Here is a 16,937-nt window from a genome sequence, read left to right as displayed (position 1 = left end):
TGGCTTCTGTAAAGGCACGGTTACTGTACTGGTGTTAGCTTATGCTTGTGCAATAAAGCTTATAAAAGGCAGCAATCAGATGTCCGAGCCTGAGTACGACACAGTTTCATCAGTTAAAACACACCCTTACGGTGGGAGTTTACTAAATTAAAGGTAGTTAGCTCAGTAAAAACCGTACAGTATTAATGACTCCAGGGGCAGATTTACACCAAAACCCAAACTTTATTTTGTCAGCAATAGAAAACAAAGTCCATGGATACAAACAGAACTCACATTCGGCATGAAAACAATAACAGTGGAAGACAAAAGGATGTCAGGACAAAGGACTATAGATACACAGAAGTTGATTAGAACAATGGGGAACAGGTGAGTAACAGCAAATCAAAGACAGACACTGAAGAATGAAACTAGTTTGAACCACACCCAGTAGTATGATGTATGACAAGTGTATCACTAAGGATTATCATAGCAAATTTGTCACAAACACATGAAATCTACAACTAATCACTTTTGATTAGGTAAAAGTAAACATATGAATAAAAATACTAGGACAGAAATCGAATCAAAAATTGAGAACAACAAAGAAAAACATTTATTTAAGATCTCTTGCCTTCCATTCAATTTTGTTGTCGACATTTATCTGGAACATTAACCTTGGGACTCAAACTATGAGCATATATGTTTCTGCCTCCCTGAATGAAAATTGGCATCAGCTGAGTCTTAAATTCTTCATTTCCATGTCACCATATTTGGCTTGTCTTTCTCTTAATAAAGGAAAGAAAATGTGTACCAAAGGTTCGTATCTGACCAGGCAGCCACAGCAAAGCGCATAGGGAAATATTTTCTCTATCCCGTATCACACAGGCAAATCTCTCCTGCGGTGCAGGGGTAGGGATCTCCAGGCCTCGAGAGTGTTCTGCAGGTTTTAGATATCACCCTTGGTCAACACACCTGAATCAAATGATTAGTTCATTACAAGGCCTCTGGGGAACTTCAAGAAATGTTGAGGCAGGATATTAGCTATTTAAATTAGCTGTGATGGCTCAAGGACACATCTAAAACCTGCAGGTCATTCCATATCCCTGCTCCAGTGTTTGTAGTTGAAAAGCATGGTTTGGCCTGCTTTTTTAAATAATGGAAAAATAACATTTATTTATGAATTAAAGATATAAAAATGTAACATTTACTGTGTACAGGAACTGAAGACTGAAACCAATTCAAACCAGACCATACTTTGATTGGCTGAAAGGAAATGTATAAATGAAAATACAAGGTAAGAAATCTAATCAAAATATTAGTAAAACACTTTGCCTAGTAATGTGACACTTTAAAATGATAATAAATGATGATAATGAGTTTAGAGCATTACACGTGTGTTAGAAGTGTGCTAATCTTTTTCTAAAAGCGATTAAAATGTTCTGTTTCAGGGTTTATGAGACTTCTTCCTGCTTCTACAGCTAGTTTACCAAGAGCCTCAGCTGTGTTCATAACTGCCTCCTTTATTGAATCTGCTTCATCAGCTTTACAATATCCTACACAACCCCCACCTGCAGTAGCAGCAAGGCCTGCAACCACACCAACCGTACCCAATCCAACAGCAGCTATTGGAAGTTCTCCCTGTGTTGCCACTCCTGTCACTACGGCACTTGCTGGTATTCTTACTGGCATTGTTCAAGTCTTCAGTATTGTAAGAACTTTTGCAATCATTATTGGCACACCAAGCAGTGCTCCCAACAGCATCCCTGTGGTAACACCAGCAGCCATCTTGAGAATATTGTAGACTCTCTTCTCTGCCTCCTCTCTGATTTCTTCCCGTGACATGTCTCCTGATGATGATCTAATGCTCTCTTGCTGTTGTTGTATTAGCCTCTCCACTTCTTGCAGCATCTCATTTGTGTAACAGCCTCCGCCGTTGTTCCTCACCATCTCTTTCATTGTGTTGAGCAGCTTTTCCCTCTGCAGCTGGTTGTTTCTGTATTCATGCTGTGGGTTGTTGTTCCAGTATTTGTTATCAAAGACGTGGCAGCGCCCACCGCATCTCTCTAACAACTCACGTAGACGGTTGTTGCCCCTGCAAAACTCTTCAATCTGCATTCCTTCAGGAAGATCGTCACCACGAGTGAAGACAAGCACAGCATATCTGAAAGCTTCTTCAGAAAAAGACTCTATGATTTTGGTAATAACCTCAATCTCTTGATCTGTGTATTTATCCTTTTTTAGTAAAATAAGAAAAGCGTGAGGTCCAGGAGAACACTTTACGACACTCCTTGTAATCTCTTTTCTCAGCTCCTCTTCAGGCCTGAGATTGTCAAAGAAACCAGGAGTGTCAATTATAGAGACAGATGTTCTATTCACCACTCTGGTAGCTTCTCTACACTGACTTGTTCCAGGGTTTGCAGTATGATCTATCTCAAACACCGTCTCTCCAAATATGGTGTTGGCCAAGCTGCTTTTTCCACTTCCAGTTTTTCCTAGCAGGACAATCCTCAGGTGATCTACAAATAAGAGAAAAATTACTTCCTGAATTTCTTTTTCCATATTTGGCATCCTCATCAACCACCTACAACTGTAACGTGTTAAAGATAAAATAAAGGAGGATACATTTATGCATGTTTCTACTTAACAATGAAAGTTTAGCAAAGACTTCCTTAAAAAATAAGAAAATATAATTCACCATCCAAAATCAAATCAAAATCAAAAAGGAAGTTGATGTAGTGTCACAAGATTTTAGGTTGACATCAGAATTTCAGATTCCTTTGCTAGCTGACTTGACTTTAGTATGACAGTATTTTTTTTTCTTCTTATTTGGCTGCATTCCCAGGATTTTGTTTTTTCAAAATTTTAGTTTGTATAGAGGAAATGTTTCTCTTTATGTTTCTCTTTTCACTGCAAGGCAGCATGAAAACGCTGGGTAATTAGACACTTCTCAAACAAATCCCTGTTCATCAGAAAGCAGACATGTCTGTAGACACCTTTCATCTTGGAATACTTTGCTGGATAAATTACGAACAGACCATATAACTCTGGGAGTGTGTGTGTGTGTCTTAATAAATGTCTCAGAGAGCAGATAGAAAGAATTTTTTAGGATTTAAGACTTGTTTTGGGTGAAAAGAAATCTCTTTTTATGCCGTGTTATACACTGACCCCAGGTGCAGGCTGTGTAAAGATGCCCCAGAGACAATCCAGCACATAACAGCAGGGTGCAAGATGCTAGCAGGCAAGGCATACATGGAACGCCATAACCAAGTGGCCGGCATAGTGTACAGGAACATCTGTGCCGAGTATAACCTGGAAGTCCCGAGGTCAAAATGGGAGATGCCCCCAAGGGTGGTGGAGAATGACCGAGCTAAGATACTGTGGGACTTCCAGATACAGACGGACAAAATGGTGGTGGCTAACCAACCGGACATAGTGGTGGTAGACAAACAGAAGAAGACGGCCGTAGTGATCGATGTAGCAGTTCCGAATGACAGCAATATCAGGAAGAAGGAACACGAGAAGCTCGAGAAGATGTGGAGGGTGAAGGTCACGGTGGTCCCCGTGGTAATCGGAGCACTAGGTGCACAGAGATGGACAGAGATCTCCGATGTTGTTCCCGGGATCTGCTGGAGCCACTCGCCTAGCTTGGGAGTCACCGCACCTAGTGCTCCGATTACCACGGGGACCACCGTTACCTTCACCCTCCACATCCTCTCGAGCTCTTCTCTGAGCCCTTGGTATTTCTCCAGCTTCTCGTGTTCCTTCTTTCTGATGTTGCTGTCCTAAAGTGTATATTTATTTTCTTACTCTTCTTATATTTATTGTTTGTTTACTTAACTGGAGCCTCGTCATCTCGTCTCTCTATATACTGGACTGTATGTAGCGGAGATGACAATAAAGTTTACTTTGACTTCAGCAGCGAGCAGGCGCACCGAGGGCTCTCGCGCTCACTTTATAGAATTTCGAAAAAAACATCGGTGCAAATTATAAGTCTGTATCATAATGTCTGGTGTTTTCATGTTTGTTGTTTTGTTTTTATTTTGTGAGTTGGTTATTAGATGCTGCTCAAGCCAGCCAGAGAATCCCCCCGCCGCCCCGCCCTCTCCTCCTTGTGCTGCAGGCGCACCTCGCAAACGGAGGGCGTCCTTACTCGCAGCAAATGGGCGATAGAAAACCAATCGGTGCTTGTGCCATTCCCAATATGCGCCTGCTGATGTCGGGGCAGCATGAGTACGAGCAAATTTTTTTTTCTTTTTTTTTTTGCCGATGCCCGTGATGCTGCCCCCCACCACGATGCCGCCCCGGGCAACTGCACGTATCAAAAACCGCTACTGGTCTGGACTGTGTGAGGAAGCTGCTGTAACAGGGGAAAACCATTCAGGATCAAGGAGAACATGTAAAAGCCATGTAAAAGATCACTGCTGGAATTTAAACCAGAAACCTTCTCGCTGTGTATAGCGGCAACCTTCGGTCCTTCTTTGCCGCTTCTGCAGAACGTAAAGTTTCTGACTCGTGCTCTTGTTAAGTCGCTTGGATGCCTTCCGGTAGCAAAAAACGAGGCGAAGGAAAAAAGGGGCAAAACATTTATTTTCCATACAAATCGAAAGGTACAAAACAAATGCCTCTGGTGGGAGCTCCGTTTATATTCCCTTTGTGTTACAACAAGAAATAACATTAAAACGGCGACGATAAGAAAACTGTTGCTCCACGTCCTGCTTGCTTACCTAACTTTTTACCCACACCCCTCCGCATGCGGGCCAAATACACACCCCTTTACGACATCTACCAACACTTTACAACAACAACAGACTAACAAAGCAGGATTAATTTATGGAGCACAGCATATTACATTATAACATAAAATGATCAAGATTATAATAAAAACTTAAAGATCATGACAAATACTTAAATATGGCATGATGTAACTGAGTAAAATATTGGCCTGGACTTGGCTCCAACACTGTGTCAACTATTAAAGATCCAGGCACCTCCAGTATTATTTGGTGGGTGGAGATTAAACTACTGGTGATTAAAGAAGCGAAAGTAGACATGTACAAGCTGCAAAAACCACAAGGAGGACATATACGTGCTTTATTGTAGCAATGAAACGACACAGAACTGTTTCACAGGAGTTTAGTGCCCTAAACTTCCTGGTTCAGAGAGCTAAATGTCTGTTAGTGAAGAAAACAAGTGCTGAGTGGGATGACTAAGAAAACACCTTCATCACTTCATTCCTTTCAGCAGATTTACTGTAAACAGTGTTCAAATCTTATTTTACTTCTTCTTGTGTCATCAAGAAGCTGTTGATGATATTGATTTAAAATAAATTCTTTTACTGAAAAAAAGAAACAAGAAATTAAAAGTCTGCATTAGTTTTCTTTTACACAGCGTTTAAAAGCTGATGTTCATGTTGGGCATCAAATTGTACAAAGTGCTTAGAAAACCATCAAAAGAGAATTGTTAGTTTAAGAGAGGAAATTATTATTATTATTATTATTATTATTACCCTTTATATAAAATGGATGTTATAGATTAGTCTTTTAAATGTACTCACGTTGATGAGTGGCCATTTCTCTCTTTTACAGGCAGTTGATGTGTGATTTTCTGTCTCTGCTGATGTTCTGCTGTTCAGCACTTTCCTGTTTATTGCTCTGTGGTGTTTGAACATGTGGGGACGTGGCTGAGAGGTGAGGCAGAAAGGTAAGAAGGAAACCGAAACAGTTAGTTGTTGGTTGCATAACATTTAAGTTGGGTTACTTTTCTATGAGAGAGGAGTTCATACTTTGTGCGTGTTTTGTTTTGGTGAAAAAGGGAGAGTTAATCTCTAATCTGGTTGTTTAACCTGTGTAAGTGTGGAGCTCTGAGCACTGACAGTTAGTCACAAACCCTGTTCTTAATATTCTGTTCTTAATATAGACCTTGCTGCTGCTTTCACACACCTGCATGCACACTCTGTCCCCTCAGAGGAACCAGCTCCTTGTAAAGTCTATAAAAACCGCACACACAAGCTCCTCTCTATATATCCCTGACAGCAGAGCTGCCTCTTAGTTACATGTTGTAGGATTAAAGAAATTATTTTACTGCTACTGTTCATAACCATCATCTTTATCATTGCATTAATCATCATTTCATCAAAGTATTTATTGAAGCTGTTGGCATTATGTTATAATTTGTATTACAGGTGTTATCATAATCACATTAACCTTTATTACAGGTGCAGTTATGACCACTTTAAACTGTTGACTTTAAATTTATAATCTTAAATGCTCATATGCTGATTATATTGGGTTATATAAGAAAAGCCCAACTCTGAGTACAGTCTGTGCCAAAGTAGACAGGAAACTACATGCTTTTGCAGAGCGTGCTTGCGAAAGTGAAACTAAGCAGAGTATGAGTGACGTGGAGCTTAGAAGGTTAATCTTACAGTAAAATAGTAGCTGAGCAAAGGCCTGAGTGTATTCGGCAACGTGCTGCGTTTGAGTTTGCTTGGTAACAGATGACTCAGAATAAGACAGGAAGTGTACTTCTGAAATGTCTTTGTTTCCTCTGTAAAGTGTGCATTTTTTGGTTGTTATTTTGAGGAGCTGTTGGGATGATGCTATTAGAATAACTAGGTTATTCATTATTATCTTTTATCCGTTTATATTCTTTTTTATTAAGCTTTGAGTAGTGGCATTTAATTAAAGCATTTATTCAATATATACATATATAGTTTTAGTAGATTGTTACACATCTGAGAGTGGCCTCTGTCTGGTTGGGAGCTTTAGTAGGCGAGGTGAGAGGTGATACAGGGTGTCAATTGAGGTCAGGACACACATACACACACTGTAGGTAGACTTATATTCTAGGTAAGAGTTAAGACATATTTTGCTTGTAACTGCATTTTTGTACCTGCAGAATTGATAGTTTTGTTGCAGAGCCTGCCTCTGAGGTTTTGGAGAAGCGAGAGCGAGATGAGCTACCGGAAGCACCTGGCTTGGAGGCAAAGAAGATGTTCTTTCAAACTGTGTCAAAGTCGTTAACGGAACGTTTGTGGTTTTGACTTCTGCATTTATTGTATTTGCTTAACGCAAGAGGGGGCGTAATAATGCCCTGATAATATAAAACAACTGCTTGTGTATTGTTAGGGAGAGATCGACGCCGAGTGTGTGACGGTGTTCATCTCTCCACGCGTGTGTTCATTAAAATCATCGTTTGACCTAACCCTTCTGGACCAGTGTTGTGATTTGAATTCCTCCTGTATCCCTCCTCAATATTTGAACCCGTAACCTTGTTTTCACTAGAGGGACATGTTTTAGTGAACCAGCTGCTGCCAATCTCCACACCTCACCACAAAAACACTGTGAAGAAGAAATCTTCCCTATATTCATCCACTCAGATGAGGACTGAAAAGTTGACCATATTTCGTCTTGTCATCATGTAAAATCTCAGGGGCTTCAAATTGGTTTGTTCACAAAGTTTGCCAACAGTGTCAATTTTTCTGCAGGTATTCTCTCCTGCAGTATTTCACTGTCTCGCCATCCCTTCACGTTGCTTGTGGAACACACCTGATGGACCACACAGCGCTCCTTTGGTTTTTGATCTTACTTTCCATGCTGCAATTTTATATCTTAGGTTCTGCAGAAGAGTCTCTTTATCCGTGCTGTACTTAGTTTGTTGACAGAAGGACTTCGTCCACGTTAGAATAGTAACAATACAGACAGATTACAATATGACATTTCAAAACATATGTGCACTTAACATGTTTAATGAACCTGAACATAATTACAAGAGTTAACATTAAAGGCTTGCATATACGACTTCTGTTATTCTACAAGTCAATCGCCTTCTCAACCCCAGTGTTTTATGCTATCTTGTTCTTTCACTTACTGAATTTTACACATACTTTGTCTTGTTGCGTGTGCGTGTGCGTGAGACCTCTCGTGACCACAGGAAACATTCTAAATCCTCCTCCATGTCTGCTCCGTGGACACTTCTCATTCCTGAATGGACAGAAACAGACCCGTTATTAAAAAGTAGCAGGATCTCTAACTCAGGATCTTGCAAAACTTTTGTGAGATCTCGCAAGAGTTCATCGTAATTTTTTCCCCTCAAATATCCCTTTCGGGGCTCTGTATTATGTAAAAAGTACAGCTGTAATATTTCCTCTGAGACATTAAAATATTAATTGTTATAAAAGAACTCATTAGTAAAGTACAAGTACCTGTACCATTGTTTTGAGTATTTCTGAATATTGCTCTCACATTCATATACATCGAATGATTGTGGACAATTATTGTTCTATTTCAAGTCATTTTTATTTTTTTATTTTTTTAATTGTGAGGAAAAAAATTCACTGTTCTAAAAATTAACCAACATTATTTTAAGATTTTTGAATTAATTACTTATTAATTACAAATAACTGAGCATCACTAAAACAATTATTCTCATTAGTATTTATTTAGGAAGACAGTTTAGTCTTTGCTAACTTCCAGTGGAGAGATATGCATGACAAAAAATAATTCTGCTTTAATAAAATTGTAATTTAAAATTTGTAGCCTAATCATAATTTAAGTTTCCATACAGCTACAGACTTTTAAACACAGCCTGCTTGTTGTTTTGGTGTATTGCAGCTTAAGACAGAAACAGAAAGTGAAACAGAACTACAGTCAGAGTCCGACAGCAGAGAGGAAACACCGACATCACAGTCTGCCATTAATTATAAGCTTCAGGCACAGCTACCGCTGATTACCTTCATCATGGATGGTAAGTTAGTTAACTTCTTTTTTATGCACTGAGCAATGAATTTAGACGTACACAGACATGCATACAAGTGCCTGTAGTATCATTCAGCACCAGTGTAAACAGTCTGATTATTTTCAAGTCTTTCTTAAAGCAGTGCAAACGTGTTCATACCTCAAAGGATGCTTAACATTAAATCATTCCTCCATATCTAATCTTATTTATACTGTTATAGCTAACAGGCTACACAGTGGGCTGTTTTGACATCCTAGCTAAAACATGTTCCTCGCTTTGTTTATGCTCATTTCTCCTCAGTGTGCTATGGCAGCCATCTTAGATACACAGTAAGTGTTTCATTTAGGAGGAGCACTGAAGATAAATTTTTTTTTTGAATGGGGGGGGGGGGGGTATTAATCCACTTTTTTACCATTTCACTAAAATATGAACCTTTATATTTTGTAAGTTAAGATTTTAAGTAAAAGAAATTGTAGAAAATTATTGTAAACACATTTTAGCATAAAGTTAAACATGAGCTTTATTTGGACAAAAAAAGCACATAGAAAAGCAGAACAAACAAGTAAGAGTGTGTTTTATGTATACCCTAAAGTATAGTAAGTAAATATAATCTAAATATGAATAATATAAGTAGATGGTTGAATACATAAACAGATAGTGGGGGGGGGGGGGGGGTATTATGCCCACTGATATTAACCTGTTGCTGCAGGAATAATAATGCTGGTGGAGCTTTGCCTTATGTTTCCTCTTCCTGATTAGCCTTTACTAATGTCCCTTTTTTTAATGTAACTTTATATATTTTTAGTTAATCTTTACACATAATAATAAAAGCAATTATTATTTAGATTAAAACTTAATGTAAAGAGAGTCAGTACTCCAGCATGTCTGTATCTAAACAAAAAGTAGTTAACTAAATCAAAGAACAATTGACATTGAATAGTTTATAAAATAAAGAATATATCTGTATAAAACAATTGAATGTCAAATACAATCCATCATCATTCTGTATCCACACATAAATTCTTTTAAATGTATGACTTCACTTTGAAGCGTTCTTGAATTCATCCATGTTGTTAAAACAATTTCAATCATTCCTAGAAACTTGGCAAAATAAAGCAACTGGACTTCTCCAGGAGACTTCTTTAGCTCCAATAATTAAATAACAACTCCAGCTGCTTGCTGTTCAAGTTTCTTAGTCTACCATGAGCTGGACAACTGAGGACGTACACAGACTTGTCCGATTATTATTGCCATTACTACCCAAACGTTCAGTGCTTTAAACACTTTGGCTAAAGACCATCCCAGAGAAACATCAAGTGTAATCTCAGTTACATGATGAATATAGTTATGAATTTCTGTCCAATATACTTGCATTTCCAGGCATGTCCACAATGAGTGTAACATTGTGGACATGCCTTTCGCAACGCGAATATAGTTTTTGTGTGTGTCACACCTTACATGTAAGTATGGTTTTGATTTCTTCTGGTTGTGTGGTAGGATGTTATCATTACTCCGCTGTGTGTAAAGAGCTTTAGTAGGTGGTAAAACACACTGGGACAGTAAGACTAGTGAATTATTTGAGTGAAAGGTGGTGTTAAATGAAAATATATCTATCAAAACAGCTCAGTGGGAAGAAAAAATAAAACAAAACAACCAAAAACTGAAAGTTGCCGTGTGGACAGGAATAAGAATAATTGAATAGAATAATTCTTTAATTGTCCCACAAGGGGAATTTTGGGTGTAACAGCCACAAACAAACAGTACACAAGACACAGAACAGAAACATACACAATTTTTACATATTTAATAAAGTTAAACAGGAACCAAAACACAGAGCTGCAAAACTGGAACTCACTTTAAGTGACACCATCTGCTAAAAACAGGAATCAAAAACCAATAAAGGAGACAATTTACAAACAGCACAATTAGGCCTACAGTCAGACAAGTGTTAAAAGTGTAACTAATCTTTTTTTCTTCTAGTTCCAAACACAACGAGGATCGTCCTGCTGGGGAAAACTGGAGCTGGGAAGAGCAGCCTGGCTAACACTATATTAGGAAGGAATGAGTTCAAAGTCCTACATTTTTCAGACTCACAAGCAAATGTTTGTGAAGCAAAGTCTGGATCTGTCGTTGGAAGAAATCTCACTTTGATTGACACTCCTGGTTTTTTTAGCCCAGGATTTTCAGAGCAGGAGCTGAAGCATGAGATACAAAGCTGTGTCACAAAGTGTCCTCCTGGTCCTCATGCTTTCATTATTGTGCTCAGAGTGGAGAAATTCACAGAGCAGGAGACGGCTGTCATCAGGAAACTGCAGGAGTGTTTTTCTGCAGATGTATTTAAATATTCAACAGTTGTCTTCACGGATGGTGACCAGTTACCTGACAGAATGAGCATCAAGGAGTTCATCACAAATAATAAGCCTCTGAAAGATCTGGTAGACAAGTGTGGTGGTCGGTGCCACGTTGTAGATAATAAGTACTGGAAAAACCAGCAGGACGAGTACAGGAACAACCAGTTCCAGGTGACACAGCTGGTCAACACAATAGAGAACATGCTGATGGAAAATGAAGGAGGCAGCTACACCACTGAGATGCTGAAAGACTGGCAGAGACAACAAGAAGAGCGCAGTAAACCATCATCATTATCAGCCTCTCTCCACAGAGTCTACAGACTTTTGACCAAATACACAACCAAAAAATCTGTTAAAGTCCTGGTAGGTGTAGCTGTGATCGTTGGTGCACTGCTTTTTTTAAAAAGTGTGACCACATCGCAGAGCACTGCAGCAACTGCAATGTAAAACACACACACTGATGTCACAGAGAGAGAAAAAGAAAGAACAAAGATTTTTACATGAACTTTGTTCTGTGTGTTTATTTTATTTTATAAGATTGTAGATTTGTGTCACGCAAGTGATTTGAATTGTCATGAACAGGTCTACTAAATAACATAGTATTGTTTGAACTATGCAGTGTTTCCAAATATTTTCTGTATCTTTGTTTATCACATTTGAACATTTTACTTAATGTGTATACACATGTACCTGTTTATTTATTCATTATTAAGAAAATGAACCTTTAAACAAACTGTTTTTGTTGATCACATAAACCAAGAAAGGAACAAAAATGGAAATAATCTTTTGACCTTTTAAAGGAGGTCAAAAGAGTCTATCTAGTTATACTTATTTTAAACAGTTTAAACAACAGTCTTACATTATTATTTAAAGACTACATAAATCTTCATCTTTAAAAAGCAAGTTAGTAAAAAAATCAGCTCTTCTAATAAAGCACAGTTTATTATTAGCATTTATCAAAAGAAGCCTTTTACCTCTGACGTCAACAAGACTTTAGCGTCCTCCAGTCTTGGTCCAGCTGCAGTCTTCGGTGTATGCTATCTGCGGTTTAAAGTAAGACTTGTACATGCATGTTGGACTAGTGGGTTTGCTCGTTCTTTAGGGTGCAAGAGGTCCTCAAATTTTGGATGAAGTGTAATTAGAATATTGCCCAGGTTACATACAGATAATCAGTATCTCTTCTGTGGGTCGCTAATAGTTATTTCAGTTTTCACTTACTCAGCGATAGATAGATAGCACTGCCAGGGAAAAAATAAATGAATTGGTTTAATGTGTGCGTGCTTTAGTAACTGACCTTTTAATTTATAAATGCTGTGTTATTGTTGAAATGTTATGGTACATTATGAAAAACTATTTCCAGCACTGAGTAATTTTAATGATTTCAGTTTATTTGGTTTGATTGTGTTATCATCTCAGTGACACTGTTTTTGGCAGATTCTAAAGTGGATCAGAAACCATATATTACAAATGGTTAACTCGTGGCTCATGCTGTGTGCATTCACCAAGATTTTCTTTTTTAAATATTGACATGTGCCAGGCTTTTGAAACACAGCAAAAATAAACTGTCTTATCTCCACACATGACATTTTCATCGAGGTGAAGGAACAAGTTTAGGAAAACAATAAATGTTGAGAGGAAGACAAACAAGATAACAAGATTAAAGATTTCATTGCCCTCACTTCAGATTTACTGTAAAAGTGTTAAGGTCTCATTTTACTTTCCTTTTTTTGTCACAAATAAAGAGCTGATAATATCGATTTTCTTTTCCTATGATTGTGTTTCCTCCTGCACTCGTTCCATCTCCAGTTTTTCCAGCAACAAAAATTATTTTTTAGTCTGTGTTATTTTTTTAATGTTAATGTTGGCCATTAACATAGCAATTTAAAATTATTCATTTATTCATCTTCCGGAAGAGAGAGCCGTGCACAGCCCAAAGCCAGTTGCAGATTTCTAGCATTAGAAGCCAAAAATGTGTATCATATAGCACGTCACACATAGTTTAGATCAAAACAACTCTTTCTGGCCTGACTTGATGTGTGTGTGTGTGTGTTAGTTACTTAGTTACGCTTTCTCTGTCTGGTATCCTGTTCTTAATATATTGCCTCTGCAGCTCTGCACTTCCTGTATTTCTAGTCTGGCTGAGAACTTAGTTTGTGAGTAAAAGCTGGCCATCTCCTCTCTGATTTCTTCCTGTGACATGTTTCTTGATGACGATCTAATGCTCTTGCTGTTGTTGTATTGCCTTCTCCACTTCTTGCAGCATCTCATTTGTGTTGAGCAGGTTTTCCCTCTGCAGCTTGTTGTTTCTGTATTCATGCTGTGGGTTGTTGTTCCATTGTTTGTTATCAAAGACATGGCAGCGCCCACCACATCTCTCTAACAACTCACGTAGATGGTTATTGCCCCTGCAAAACTCTTCAATCTGCATTCTTTCAGGAAGATCGTCACCACGAGTGAAGACAAGCACAGCATATCTGAAAGCTTCTTCAGAAAAAGACTATGATATTGGTAATAACCTCAATCTCAGGATCTGTGAATCTTTCCACTTTCAGTAAAATAAGAAAAGCGTCAGGTCCAGGAGAACACTCTACGACACTCCTTGTAATCTCATTTCTCAGATCCTCTTCAGACGTGCGATCGTCAATTATAGAGACAGATGTTCCATTCACCAATCTGGTAGGTTCTCTACACTGACTTGTTCCAGGGTTTGCAGCATGACCCATCTCAAACACCGTCTCTCCAAATATGGTGTTGGCCAAGCTGCTTTTCCCATTTCCAGATTTTCCCAGCAAGATAATCTTCAAGTGTTCTGCAAATAAGAGAATATTTCTTTTTAAAAAGTATTTTAGTCCCAGTCAAAGTTAATCTGACTAAATACAAATTTCACTTATTAAATCATGATTTCATATATAAGGGGAGAAACCAAACATGCAAACATACTTAGTTTTCTTTATTTACAGCTCTTTTTACATAGAAATGTTTGGAGCTGATAAAATGAGGCATTCTTATACATTACAGTACTCGAGTGATCACAACATTTTGAAAACTGTTTTTGTCCTCACCAATTATAACTTTAAGATCTTACAGATGATATTAAGGAAGTGTACTTCACAATGAAAGCTTAGATCCTGGACAGTCTGAGGTGCAACCTGGCAGCATCAGATGGACCGAAACATAACGTCACAGAGGTTTTCTATTGAATCTAGATCAGGTGAGAAGACTCTAGGAATTCACACCATAGGAGGGAAAAATGTCAGTGGTCGCCACCATTCCTGTTTGCAAGTCTGTTATCCCTTTAGTGCACCTGTTATTAAATTTCATTAATATTAGTGTAGCTGAAACTGATTAACAACACCTATATTGACACCTTAGTCTAGGAGCAGTCCCAAAGGTGACAGGGTATCATAAATGCCTATGGGTCCATACACAATAAGCTAGTCGAAGAGGCACTGACTCGTTCCCATATCCCAAGGAGGTTCAAGAACTTCATTCTCGACTATTACGGCAATTTTAGCCTGAAAGTCTCTACAAGGAAAATTACTTTAGTATTAGCACAAGCTTGAGAAGGGGATTATCATGAGGTGCACCCTATCTATAAAAATATGAACATGTTACTAAAGGCCGCTGAAGTTGAGCATAGAGGATCCCTTACTTAGTGTGGCATTAGACTGCCACCTATTATGGCCTTCATGGATAACCAGTAGGACGACAGAGTACCAAGGTGGAGCATGCTCCAGCACCCCACAAAGGGACTCCAAGAAGACTGGGTACCCTGAGCGTACTCTGAGCTGTCTTCCGATGAAACTACAGACTGTCACGACCGGGTGGCCAGACACAGGTAAGTGGACTCAAATGCAGACACCACACGGCGGCTCGGAGGTATAGTGCAAACGAACAATTTGGCACTCAAAAATGGAACACCATGGACGAGGTAAAAGAAACAAAAACGCTAATCGTGAACTAAGGGCGAGAGGGAAAACATAGACCTCTTAACATTGGCTACCTACTAACAAAGTTTCGGATTATGGTACTAAGAATCTGTAGCTACAAACCCACTGTGATTAGCAAGGGCTAGCAGATAAGCTGTCACCAGGAACGCAGAGAAAGTAAAGTCTTGGCTAGACCATCTCCAAAATAATTGTTAAACCAATAAACAAGAATCACACTGCATGTGCAGCAGCAAAGCCAAAAGGAAATAGTCTCTTTATCGGGCTGGGCACGTTATTTGGGATTTTCCGGAGCAGGCATACAAGGTACAGGGTCACAGGGTTTCTCGGAGTCACTGTAATGAAAGGAGTGTAGAGTCAATGCGTGCCCCACGCAGCAGTCCAAGAAGTGGTGGCAACAAAATACAGACTTACTTGTCTGGGTTGACGGCGAGGCTAGGAGGGGATTAGTGGTCCGAGTGAGGCTAAACCAGTTCGTGTACAGTCACTGTGAAGTGCAGGGAGGCAGGCGAATAGTAGAAGGCCAGCGACAGGGAGTGAGTGGTTACAGGCAGCAAGATCCAATCCACTGTGAAGCTGCAGAGGCAAGTAGACAGGGTTTACCGAGCTATGACTCTATGAGCTATGAGCTGACGTTCCAACAAGGAATGTTTGAGAACGCTGGTCTTAAGAGCCTCCCAACAAATTACACACAGGTGCCACAAACGAGGGGTGTGGTGACTCTGCCCAGTGATGGATTTACTGACACGCAGGAAAACACAGCACTCACCCGGACCATGACACAGACGACAATCAGGATCTGTTTCCCAACCCAAAGGCGCAGGGAAAAAACCCTCTCATCCACCGGGAGAAACCCCAACGTACAGGCAGTAAGCTGAGGGGATACTAGGATACCCACCCCAGCCTGCCGCTTCTCACCAAGGGCAACTCCAGACTGAGACAGAGTCCAGCCCCTCTCCTGGAGACTGGTGCTAGAGCCCAAGGCCGTGTGTTGAGGTCAGCCTGACTAGCCAGTACCTCTCAACCTCACACACTAATCCAGGCTCCTTCCCCACCAGAGAAGTCACTTCCACTTCCCAGTCACTAAACGTGTGCAAGCTGTACAAACCACAGGGGGAAGTTTTTGCATAGATACATTTTACATATTGCAGCAATGAAGCAACTCAAAATTGTTTGACAGGAATTTTTGATGCCTATATTTCCTCTTTGTTCATATTGTACCAAATGCTGAGAAAAACATTGTTATGTTAATAATGAAGAGAAATTGTTAGAGGAAGAGATCCAACAAGGACATAAACAAAAATAATAGCTAAACTGAGTGTTTGCATTTTTTTTTATTCTTATATAAAATTAATGTTATAGATTAGTCTTTTTAAATGTACTTACCAAGGTGTTTGTATATCCTGGCCATGTCTGTCTTTTACGGGCAGTTGATGTGTGATTTTCTGTCTCTGCTGATGTTCTGCTTTTCAGTAGTATAGTTTCATCTTTATCCTTCTGAACTGTTTGTATCTGTGGAAACGTGGCAGAAATGTGAGGCAAACAGGTCAGAAGGAAACAGAAAAAGTTAAAAAGACAGGTTGAACAAACACATTTTTTCTTCTTTGCCTCGTCCGTCCCCCTTTGTCCTTTGATAGTGATGTCTTGTCATTTGTGTCACACAGAGCATCAGTGGTGCCTTTAGAAATCTGTTGTTTCTGTGTCACACAGTGGAAATTTGTATTTATCTTGTATATTGTTTTTATTCTGATTTTTAGTGTTTATTTATGAGTGTTTTATTTGCATGGTTTTATTCTGTTTCTATTGCATGGTTTTTAGTGTTTTATGTGACATGGTTTTTATCCACTGTGGACTGGCTGCACATGGGACAAATTAGCTGATAGGGACCACCTGCTGAGGCAGGGGTGTGTCCAGAGGTGGCCTA

General features: G+C 39.2%; 1 pseudogene; it reads right to left on the bottom strand.

Moving 5' to 3' along the window:
- Positions 1–1,398: 1,398 nt before the first annotated feature.
- LOC146635854 (GTPase IMAP family member 8-like) lies at positions 1,399–16,424 on the bottom strand (annotated as a pseudogene).
- Positions 16,425–16,937: the final 513 nt, after the last annotated feature.

Source organism: Diplotaxodon limnothrissa, linkage group LG3 (assembly GCF_057381915.1).
Source record: "Diplotaxodon limnothrissa isolate DT_005_m linkage group LG3, D_limnothrissa_male_GT1.1, whole genome shotgun sequence".
NCBI classification, from domain to species: Eukaryota; Metazoa; Chordata; class Actinopteri; order Cichliformes; family Cichlidae; genus Diplotaxodon; species Diplotaxodon limnothrissa.
Note: the sequence above shows the minus strand (reverse complement) of the source record. Positions and strands in the feature narration are given on the sequence as shown.